We start from the raw sequence: 11,250 nt of genomic DNA, 5'->3' as shown, positions 1-11,250 counted from the left end.
GCCCGCGAAATTCATGTTTAGTCCCACTCCCGCCCGCAAAAGCCCGCATAAAAGTAATCTATATAGATTTGTTTTCTGTACATCGAAGAAATGTACATGAAATGGTTCTGTAACATCTCCTAAGCTCCACAACATCCCAGCATAAACGCTTAATCTTTCACAATGTCTACACTTCTTGTATTAAAATGAGACGATTCTTGAGCACGCAATTTCAGCACCGTGGTGAGTCACCTCTGACTGGCCATTGCATTCCAGAAATCAACAGCTGAGTCTGTGATTGGCTACACTGCGCAACCCTTTAAACACGTGTTATAAATAGAAACTCTGCCTAGCTTGCGCATGTTAATCATTTTAATGTTAATATTAGTTGTTCCTTTTGCTTTTGTGGAACAGATAAATAACAATTTATATGTTTTAGACATTTTATGTTTAGATAATTTCTATTTTGCGGGAGTCCCGCAAATAATTTTATTCTCCCGCATCCCGCACACACACAAGTCTCTTCCCGCCCGCACCCGCACTCGCCCATCAAGAGTTGTCCCGCGCCGCACCCTGTTGCATTGGGTCCCGCGGGAGTGCAGGTCTCTACTGTGGAACATTAAAAACCCTTTTGGTGAATTACTGTAGTCTTTTAAAAAAGATATTTGTGTACTGTACATACCGTAAGGGAGATATTGGCAAAATCTAACCTGTAGTAAGTCAGTTTTGTATCTAGCAACGTTGGAACATGAAAAAAACCCCTTTTCAGGGATCAGTTATAAAGTTAGTGAGTCCATGCTAATGTACAAACCTAAATAGCAGACTGTTCTCACATCTTGTACAGTGTAGGTCAAAAACACATAAAGGTCTACATTTCAGTGCCTCTCCATATTAAACTGGTTAAATGTACATTAATTTAATCGTACCCTGGGATACATGAACCGATAATTGTGTAAATTATTGTGTACTGTACATATATATATATAAAGGGAGGTATTGTCAAAATCTCATCTGTAGTAAATCACTATGAGCAATACAAGCTTTACAATTTGACAGTGTGTTATTTTAAATGTTAAAAGTAATTTTAATTTAAATGCATTGGACGTTTTAACCCAGTCGGTGGAATTGTCAGACGGCCCCTTGGGTGCGATAGCGCGTCAATGCTTTCTCCGGTTTACATTTGCAGCAACAATACACCTAGGTGGTTTTGAACTCATTTTTTATGTCGATATAAAGTGGTTGCTTACTGTTAAAACTAATCGTCATATTGATATCTTTGTAGGACTGTCGACTCTGTAGATCAGTGGTAAGGGAAACCAATGAAAATGCAACGCGTTGCATTCTTCTGACCTCATTTGCATGCCTTTATATAGTTTGCATAATCATCAATAAAGTGTATTCTGAGATCTGAGGTCTTATATCACTGTATTAGTTCACTGAGGCGTGTTACGCGTCGTTGGGGAATCCTGGAGAGTGACGTGAGGGGAACCGCAGTATTACAGCACAGCGTCACACAAGCCATGATACAAACTTACAGAAACTAAACAACCGAAAGCAATATATGTCTTCTTCAGATGTAATGTTAGTTCTGTACTTCAGCATTGGGTAAAAGAGCATTATAATCTCCTTTGTGGTAGAGAAAGCTGCTTGCATGTAGGCTACGAGAAACAGCGAAGATGTTGAATTAAACACACACACAATCAGCGTTTCCACATGTTTATACTGGCCCCGATAATCAAAACTTCTACTTAGCGCTTGCTCCATTTCTGCAAATCAGTTTTTGTAAATGAATGACTTGATCCACATATGGCCTTCATCAAGAGCCGCTTGCGCCACCTGCTGGTGAGCAGCTGACATCAGCTGAAAGTCATGCATCGGTGCTCTACTGCTATTCCTGCGGTTCCCGGATGTGCAAGGCTGAATTTTCTGCCGAATTTTAACCACTGAATTTGTGGCAGCAAATTTGGAAAGTGAAATAAAATGACCGAAATTTGCCTGTCAAATATTATACATCGTATTTTTAAACAGATTGAATATGTTGGAAGTGAATTCTGGAAGGTGAATATGAATTATTGAATTTTTAATTATGAAAATGTGTGTGAAATATTTTGAATTGAAATATTCACAGATTAAATAAACAACTATGTTAAATTTCAGGACCTAAAAATGCAAGCCCTGGAAATACAAGGCATTAAAATGCAAGCACTGTTAATTGCAATGCATCTTTTTTTTTTTCGATTTGTGGAATTCAGCATGCTTTATGTTTCAAAAACTATTGTCATTATTCTGCTTCCATAGAAGAGCAACCTCCGATCGCAGGCTTTACTGTTCCTTGAGTTCCCTCCAGCGCTGGAAAGCTGATCCGATATTTACACGGGTCCTACTTCTTGCCTTATCGTTCCGCAGACGTTTTCCTCTTTTGCTTTTTATTCTTTTGCTTTATTCAAAGCAGCTTCTTGCAAGTTCTGTTACCTCTATAATGGCTTAATTCTTTACACTGAGCAGTTTTACCGGGCAATATGACGATATATAACAATGATCAGTGTTGGGCTAGTTACTCAAAGAATGTAATATATTACTCATAACTAGTTACTCCTTTCAAAAGTAATATTGTTACTTTACTTATTACTTTCTGGCAACAGTAATTAGTTACACTACTAGTTACATTACTTTTTCTTCACGCCCCACAGAAGTTGTAACTGTGTATCTTCCAGATAAAATGATTCTAGAATGTTACTAACAACATATTTCTGCCTCATCATTTGACCAAAATCCACATTGGATCGCATTCAGAAGTTTTTACAAACACTCAATAGTGATTAACAGTGACATTCAAGTAGAAGTGTTGTATTCATCTCATTGATTGTCATGTGTAGCTTGAAGTAGTTTTTCTGTTACCCAAATGCGATTAAATTTCGTTATGTTGTAAGAAACTGTTTAATTTTCCAAAAATATTTTTAATTCTATTAATATATTGTATCACATGCTGATCAGAGGGATGTAATGCCAGAGTAAAGTAAAGCCACAACTTACACAACATCTTTTTTCCTGACAAAATCAATATAATGCAATATTTCTATCTGCTGAATGTATGCTTTTCCATATTCCAAGCTTGCCTGCTGCACCGGGGACATCACATGCGAGTCATGAAAATTATGAAAATAAATTTAGGAATTATTTTATTGTTAGATTTTAAATCAGTGGGGTTGAGGCATCAAAAGTAACTAAGTAACTAAACTGTTTTATGGATGGTAACTGTAATATTATTACTGAAATCATATTAGTAATTAGTTACACTACTAGTTACTGCAAAAAGTAATATTATTACAGTAACTAAATTACTAGTAACTAGTTACTGCCCAACACTGACAATGATAAATGATCCACTGTTTGAGATCTAGCTATGTATTCTCCCCTTTAAAAAATAGCCATGGTTTTGCTACTCTAACCAAAGTGTTTTAGCAGTTAGCCTATATCAGTATCACTGTAGTGCAGGAGACTTAACCACTCCAACGCGATCTTAAGTAGAATAATATAAACATTAAATAATATCAGCGTCTACATTCACTATATTATCCAGTCTCCGCTTTAGCTCCCGTGACCTAAATTCCCAGAATGCATCGCCACTGTGACGACACATTCCCATTCTCTATAGAGAGATGCACAGACTCACAGAGGTAACTTTAATCTCTCTCTCTCTCGTTAACTTAAATATATTAACACAACTCTGACTTAATTTCATGTAATTTATTTTAATTCCCTCACACTCACCAAGTTGTTTGATGTTGTTTCATTTTTCAACAGATGCAAATCAGTTCACATAGAGACCATGGTCTTCTTTAGCATTCACTAATTTTATCACAAGAACAGGCATCAACAAAGGAAACTAAGCCACAATGTGCATGTTTTCTATGCCACTATTTCAAGTATATATTTAGAATAAATGACTGCACAAAGGAGAGGGACATATTTTCACTAATAATTTGTTTATTTTGCACAAGACAATACATTGTTTTAATTATTTCTGTGTTATTGAAACGTATATGCCCATGATATATTGCCTTAGCTAAACTTTAGCTAACTTATTACATGGTAGCTCGTGAGTCATGTATGTTAGCACGACAAATTCAGTATATTTGCCTTTGTCTTTTGAATAATTAGCTGCAAATTCGAGGCACAGGTAGCTTAGTCTTTTATTCACACCACTCATCTCCACACCAAGACAAACACAACTGGAATGCGAAGCAGGAAGCAGGAAGCAGGAAGCAGGAAGCAGAAGCTCTCTGCCTGTTTGTGATGTGACGAACAATGTGTGCTACACTGCTGTGTTGAGCGCCAAGCCCCCTTTGATGTCTATGTGTGTACGTGCCTGTAAGTATCAAACAATGTCTTGTTCCTTGAAATCATATGACATAGTATAAGAAAGTTTAAAAAAAGGTATTTTTTGCCCATTGTGCTCTAGGTGAAAATATAGGGAACCCATTAGTAATTAATAAATAATTATCAAATAATTCTGCAGGACCTATTTTGAACCTGAAACAGTAGGCCTGTTCTAATGTTAATAGTGTTAATGAATAATTACCTGTTAGTTCTACAATAATTCCTTATTAGTTATGCAGTAAGTAAGAAACAGTATTCTAAAGTGTTACCGATAGATGAATTGTCTTAATGTGATGAAAACCCTGGTGTTTTGTTGTTGTTGTTGTTTTTGCATTTTCCCGTCTCGTGCATCTGTATAATGTGTCTTAAGGTCCTGTGAATGTTGTTGAGATGGATGCATGATTCACATTAGTCTATTTTGAGAAGAAAAGATTTGACAAGATTTGAAGTAAAGCAGTCTTTATGTACCTTTATTTTAAGAGCACTGTTTATGAGCGCTGTTTAAGAGAACTGTATGACCCACACTGCCAATCTCACGACCTTAAAGGAACACTTGACTTTTTTTGAAAATAGGCTCATTTTACAATTCCCCTAGAATTAAATAGTTGAGTTTTACCGTTTTCGAATCCATTCAGCCGATCTCCGGGTCTGGCGGTAGCACTTTTAGCTTAGCTTAGCATAGATCAGGGACAATCTGTAATAAAAATAATAAAGGTAAAATAACTAAAGGTTATAAACTCTATCATCTGTACAACAAATACTTGAGTATGAGTACAAACACCTCTACCTTTTGCATTGTCATGTGATTTCAAGGAACTGCAGTGGTGAGATTTTTAAAGAAATCCTATGACTTTAAGGTAGCTTATACGTGTCTATATAAATACCAGCAGAGAACTTACATTTGTTATTTGGACCTCTGGAGGTGGACAGAAGACATTAATGATCAGGTTTGACTTTATTTGCTGAATATAATCAATTTTTGAATCACTTTGATTTCAACTATTTTGTATTGCAATCTTAGTAATTTAAATTATTCTCATTTATAAGTATTTGATTATAGTATTTATTGTTATGTTTTGATAAGCCACAAAGCTTGGTGCAGTACACTTACTGACAGGTTTCGAACAGACTTGACAGACAATGATTGGCATTCATAGCCAAAGCCTTCAGTGGGACTGATGGTAGTCAGTGGCGAGGGGTGACACCCTAAATATGAGCTTGCATATTGATGAACGAATGTGCTTAAATGTAAATTAATGCCAGTTAAGCAACTCTCTGTTTTCAGTACATGTAATATCCAAGTCAATGAGACAATAACCTACCTTGGAATAGTTATATCCAAAAATCCAAAACTTGGGTACGATTTAAACTGTTTGCCTATCTTACAAAAAAACCTAAAAGAAAATTCAGAGAGATCTCTAAAAGGAAGGATTCTTTTCTCCAAGGCAAAAGCATTTCATGCCAAACAAATGCATCTCTTTAGACCATGATAAAGTCATGTGCAAATAGAAAATCTGAAATATCGCTTTCTTTTTCTTAATGATTATATTTCCACTACTCATGTTGTTTCAGAATGGAACAGATTAGTGGAAAATATTTTGTGGAAAAAGGTTTGGATTCTTCCCAACATCAGTATTATCCTTTAAAAACCTTCATTATGTCAACATTCAAATTGTTACGAATCCTGTCCATGCACTTCCGTTCACTCACCACCAGAGGTCACCCGCTCATCACATGGACTCTTGCACTGCACTACACTACTGTTGCACTTCACCATCTAACTACATTTCCCATCATCCATCGCACAGATCACACAGCTGTCAGATTACACATTGCACTGATTACACAGCTGAAACCCATTAGACACACTTTATAAGCCTTGGACTTTCTTTTTCTCACTGCCGAGTATTGTATGCATTTATCGCTGCCCTACAGAGCCCCTGTTAGTTTTTCTAGTCTTGCCTTGCCTATGTCGGATTGTGTTTTCCCCTGCCTGGACTATCGCTTACGTTTTGGATTACCTCTCTTGTCAAGCCCCTTTTGATACTGTTCGCTGTCGTCTGACCCACGCCCGTTTTAGATAACTCTTTGCATTGCCTATGATATACTTGTCTGCCATTGTTCGACCCTGCCTGTTAAGACCACTTCTTTGATCAATAAAAGCTCGCATATGGATCCGCACGTCTCTCGTCTCGTTGGTCCCGTAACACAAATTAAGTATATGTGAACTGTACTGGGCATTGAGTTTTAAGTGGGACTACTAAGTCTGTCCCCAGAGCGATCGGATCCCAATCGGCTTGTTGCTGCCGGGCGGAGCCACGCCCCGCACGGTTTTTCTTCATGCATAAATTAACATAATGCTTCATCCATCATGTGAGGAGACCATCTCTCCAAGTTTGTTAATACTTCTTATAAAAGCACTATCATCATGTTTATTGTCTCTGATATCGTCATTTCATCCGCACCAAATTATTGTTAATAAAACAAGCTTTCATACGATACTAAACACTGCTATCTATTCAAAAGAAAGTTATAAGGCAAAGATTAAAATTCACCGATTACATAAAACACACCAAGCATATATATAAGACATCACACATGTTATTTGTTGATACACTTGCTCTAATAGCAACGGAAATAAATTATTGTCCTTTTTAGAAATCTTTATTTGAAACTTGTTTTTGTCTGAAAAAGGCAAGAGTTGAACATGCAGGAGAGCAGGAAACGAGTCATGAGAGAGTCATGGGACGCGTTGTATAGATCCTGATGTCCTGAGGGGGTCAGTTACTTTAATGGTCCTTTTCCTGTTGGATATACTGATCCATACACCGCGATCACGAGGTTCCCTGGGTTGCGAAAGGACCCTTTCAGTTCTTGATACAAAAGATCTTTGTTGTTTCCCTGATTGAGTTAATTATTATCTCTCTTCTGAGTGATAGTGTGAATAGTTTTAGTCCTCGTGATTAATTTTGGGGGGGTCTCTAGATTCTTCTTGACTGAGTTGATTCGATGGCTCAATATCTCACATGGTGACCTGTCTCACCGTAACAGAGATCTGTATGATGAAGGTGAAGATAATGATGATCGTAGATGATTTCCATTAAGGCTGGCCACATGCTAGACGATTTTCAAATTTTAACAGATTTTAAAACCATGGGAGACCACAGACATGAAGACAGTTTCAACTGAGAGAAGAAAAACAAATGTAGAACAATCAACGTTGTCAGCTAGCTCTCCTGGCGCGTGTTCTGTTTCACAGTGAAAAACAGTATAAAAAAGAATATGGGTGATGTTCTTTCTCAGTACTCTGCTTTCATGGCATTTTGTTTGTGCTAAGTTTCAGCTACAGTAGGCCATGTTGGCTACCTCTCCACGAGATTAATTTTCATGATCATAAGAGTCTATTAGACATGAAAGGACAGTCAGCTTTCAAAATTCAAGTGTGAGGAAACCATTGCTTCTTCTCCCAAACACAAGTGACTACTTGAATAAATAGCTGTCTAAATAACAGCTTAGCACCCCGTAATGGTGAGGCGAAATATAATATTTAAATGTAACAGAGTTAATACGGTTACAATATGAAATTCAAATGGTATCCCAGCTAACAATTTTACGTTATAAAAACGTTCCCGTAACGTTCTCATCAAGTTCACATTCAAGTTATTTGAATGTTCTTAGAACGTTCAAAATGTCCAGTTTTTAGACGTAGTATTAACGTTCTTGTTTGGTTATAAGAACGTTATTCAAAATGTTTTTAGAACGTTCCAGTCTCTCTTTATATCAGTGTTCTAAGAACGTTATGCAAAACATTAGAATATTCCATTCTTTCATTACTTTAATGTTCTCTTAATGTTCTCTTGATCATCTAACATTTATTTACTGTTACAGATGTTTGCCAAGTGTTAAAAACAATGTTTATGTTATCAATGACATATGTACCAAGAATCAGTTCAATACATATAAAGTGCTCTAGGAAATATTAATGTTACATACAGTACACAGAGTTAAAAGTTTTAATACATTCAGTCATGTTCTAATATCAAACAATCTAATATAGTGCCTTTAAACAACAAAAAAATTAAATCATCTTCAAGCAAGATTCAAGTTGCAGCAACAAAACTCAAGAACCAATTAAGTGTTTTAGAACTTCAAAGCAAATTTTCAGATGTTAAAGAGAGGATTACATTTTAGAATTTGTGTTGTTGAATGACCTAGAAACATGTATAAAAAAATTAAAAATAAAAAGGTGTGTATGAAATACAATTATTTTAAATTATTGAGTTTATGACGCCTGTCCAGGTTCAGATACTGGGCCATCAGACCGAAAAGAATCTCGGGAGACACTGCAGGGAGAAAAGAAGACAAGAGTGTTGTATTAATGCATTGTGAGATTTAGAATAAAAGCACTGGGATGCTTCACTATATGTACTGCATCGCTCTACATGTCTTTGCAAAATAGCTTACGAAATAGTGCCTGGGATTTTGATTCACAAAATTGGTTTTTGTTTAACATCTGTAAAGTGAATATTTCTGTAGACCATTTCTGGTGCAACAAATGACTCTTTCATGTTGTGAGCAAGTCACTGAATCACTGACATGGAATCCCTCATAACTCAAACAATGAATGCTAACAATAACGATTTGTTCAACTATTGCACCACAAGTTTACTTTGTGCTTGGATTCAAAAATGTAGTTGTAATGGGCAGAAAAGCAATTAGTCATATTTTTAATGAAATCTTTGTCTTAGTTTAGTGTTGTCAAAATTACCGGTATTTTGGTACCAAGACGATACTGACATTTTAAAGGGGTCATATGATGCGATTTCAAGTTTTCCTTTCTCTTTGGAGTGTTACAAGCTGTTCATGCATAGATAAGGTCCCTGAAGTTGCAAAGACTAAAGTCTCAAAACCAAAGAGATTATAAAATAAATTAGTTTGAATCAGCTTAATGGAAGGAATTGCTGTGACTATCCACTAATAAGCCTTCCCCTATCCTCCTGTGAGGTCTGAAAAAGTCCATTCTGCAAAAAATGTATGCGTGTGTGTGTGTATCAGTGGTGGGCCATCAGGGCCAGCAAAGCCTTCTCTGCTGGCCTAAACACTATCAGAATCACTGACTTAGTTTTAATATATTTTTTTCCATGAATGTGTATTAAATTATTTCCAATAGTCTATTCTCTTCATTTCATAGCTTTTCTCTTGGTTGCGCTGAATGTGTGTGTATGTTTATATTGGAGCTTTTATCCAATCATATTTCAGCAATCATGGTGCCAGGGTCAAAGAAATCTGCCTAAGGCCTTCAGAATCAACAGTGCAGGCGTCTGTAGCTTAAAATCAATGGCAATGAAACTGTTGCTTTAACCAATCAGATTTCGAGTTGGCAGCACCAGGGCCATCTAGCAGGCTTACGATAACGTCAACATTTTCTCGTCCTTTGATTGGATGGTCAGAGAGCATACTAGTCAAAGCTAGCAAACAGCATCACTGTAAATAATTTTTGCTTTCACAGTATTATTACGGTCTCTCAGGTTTCTTACCGTATATGCTGTGTACAGTGCGTTATTGTAGATTTCCAGTGCATTCTGAAAAATATTCGCCTTCTGTAAACCTAAATACTAAAGTATTTGACCGCGAAAAACAACCACACATCTCCTCGGCACCGGCGCTGTGAAAGATTCATGAAGATGAAAAACCACTATGGTAGGTTAGATTTCATTTTTGACTATTTTTATTGCTTTATGCGTTGTATTCTGATGTTATTTGCAAGATATAAAGCCAGGTTTAAGTTTCCGTAAGAATATCTCAGTTTCCCGAGTCAAGCTGTGTTAACTGGTCTTTTTTTCTCGCGGCCGCAGTGCCGCTGGAAGACCGACGGGGAGACTTGGCATGAAGATGAGAGTCCTACGGGTACGTTAAAACACATGTATACACTTTTCTTCATCATAATGTATGACTTATTTTAATGTTACTTGCTGGCTTTGCTGGTCAAGTTGTGCTAACCAGTATTTTCCTTTCGCAGTGCGCTGGCAAGACCAGCGGGGAGACTCGTGAAGACGAAAAGCAGTAAGAGTTCGTTAAATTTTTAGGTCAGCCTTAAAACACATGCAATTGCTTTATTTGTTTTATACCAGTTTTAACTGTAAAGTATAAATACGTTTGAGTTAATAAATGTCTGTAAGAATATCGAGTGGACTATATTTGTGTCATTTTGTTGACACAACTTGTTGAATTGTGTTAATTGTGTTTCTAGCTTTAGTAATAGCATTCATTCTCGCTACATAAGATACCTGTCTGTGATGCAATGCTCTGTTATACTGCATTTTTGTGCAATAGCCTATTTATGGTTACTATAGCCGTGGCATCATTATGATGGTATTAAGAGGTGGATTAATTCATGTAACTTAGGATGCCACTGAAGGCCTAGGTGTGAAATGCACGGCCCGCCACCGGTATGTATGTATGCACACATAGAGTATATTTTAATATTGCTTTCAGGGCAGAAGTTTATTAATAAAATCAATAACACTCTGAGGTGAACACACTTCTGAATTAATGACTTAATGACTGTGTTAACAAATGACTGTAGAAATGACTGTATTAAGAAAAGTCTATAGTTTCACAATGTCAAATAATAATAATAATAAATAAAACTGTGAAGTAGAATACTAACATGAGACAAGTACAGAATTTCATCAGGTTTGAAAAGTATGTTAATCAAACCTTATTCTTAATGTTTTCCTGAATATTCATGTGACATTTGCAGCTTTGAAACAATCTGTATTGCATAAAGCGCTATATGAATAAAGGTGAGTTGACATACTGAGAACAAATTTGAAATAAAGAGCAACAACTACAAAAAAAAAAGCATCAAATCAGCTAAATCGAAATAAC

The sequence above is a fragment of the Onychostoma macrolepis genome, chromosome 04 (assembly GCF_012432095.1).
Source record: "Onychostoma macrolepis isolate SWU-2019 chromosome 04, ASM1243209v1, whole genome shotgun sequence".
NCBI lineage: Eukaryota > Metazoa > Chordata > Actinopteri > Cypriniformes > Cyprinidae > Onychostoma > Onychostoma macrolepis.
Note: the sequence above shows the minus strand (reverse complement) of the source record.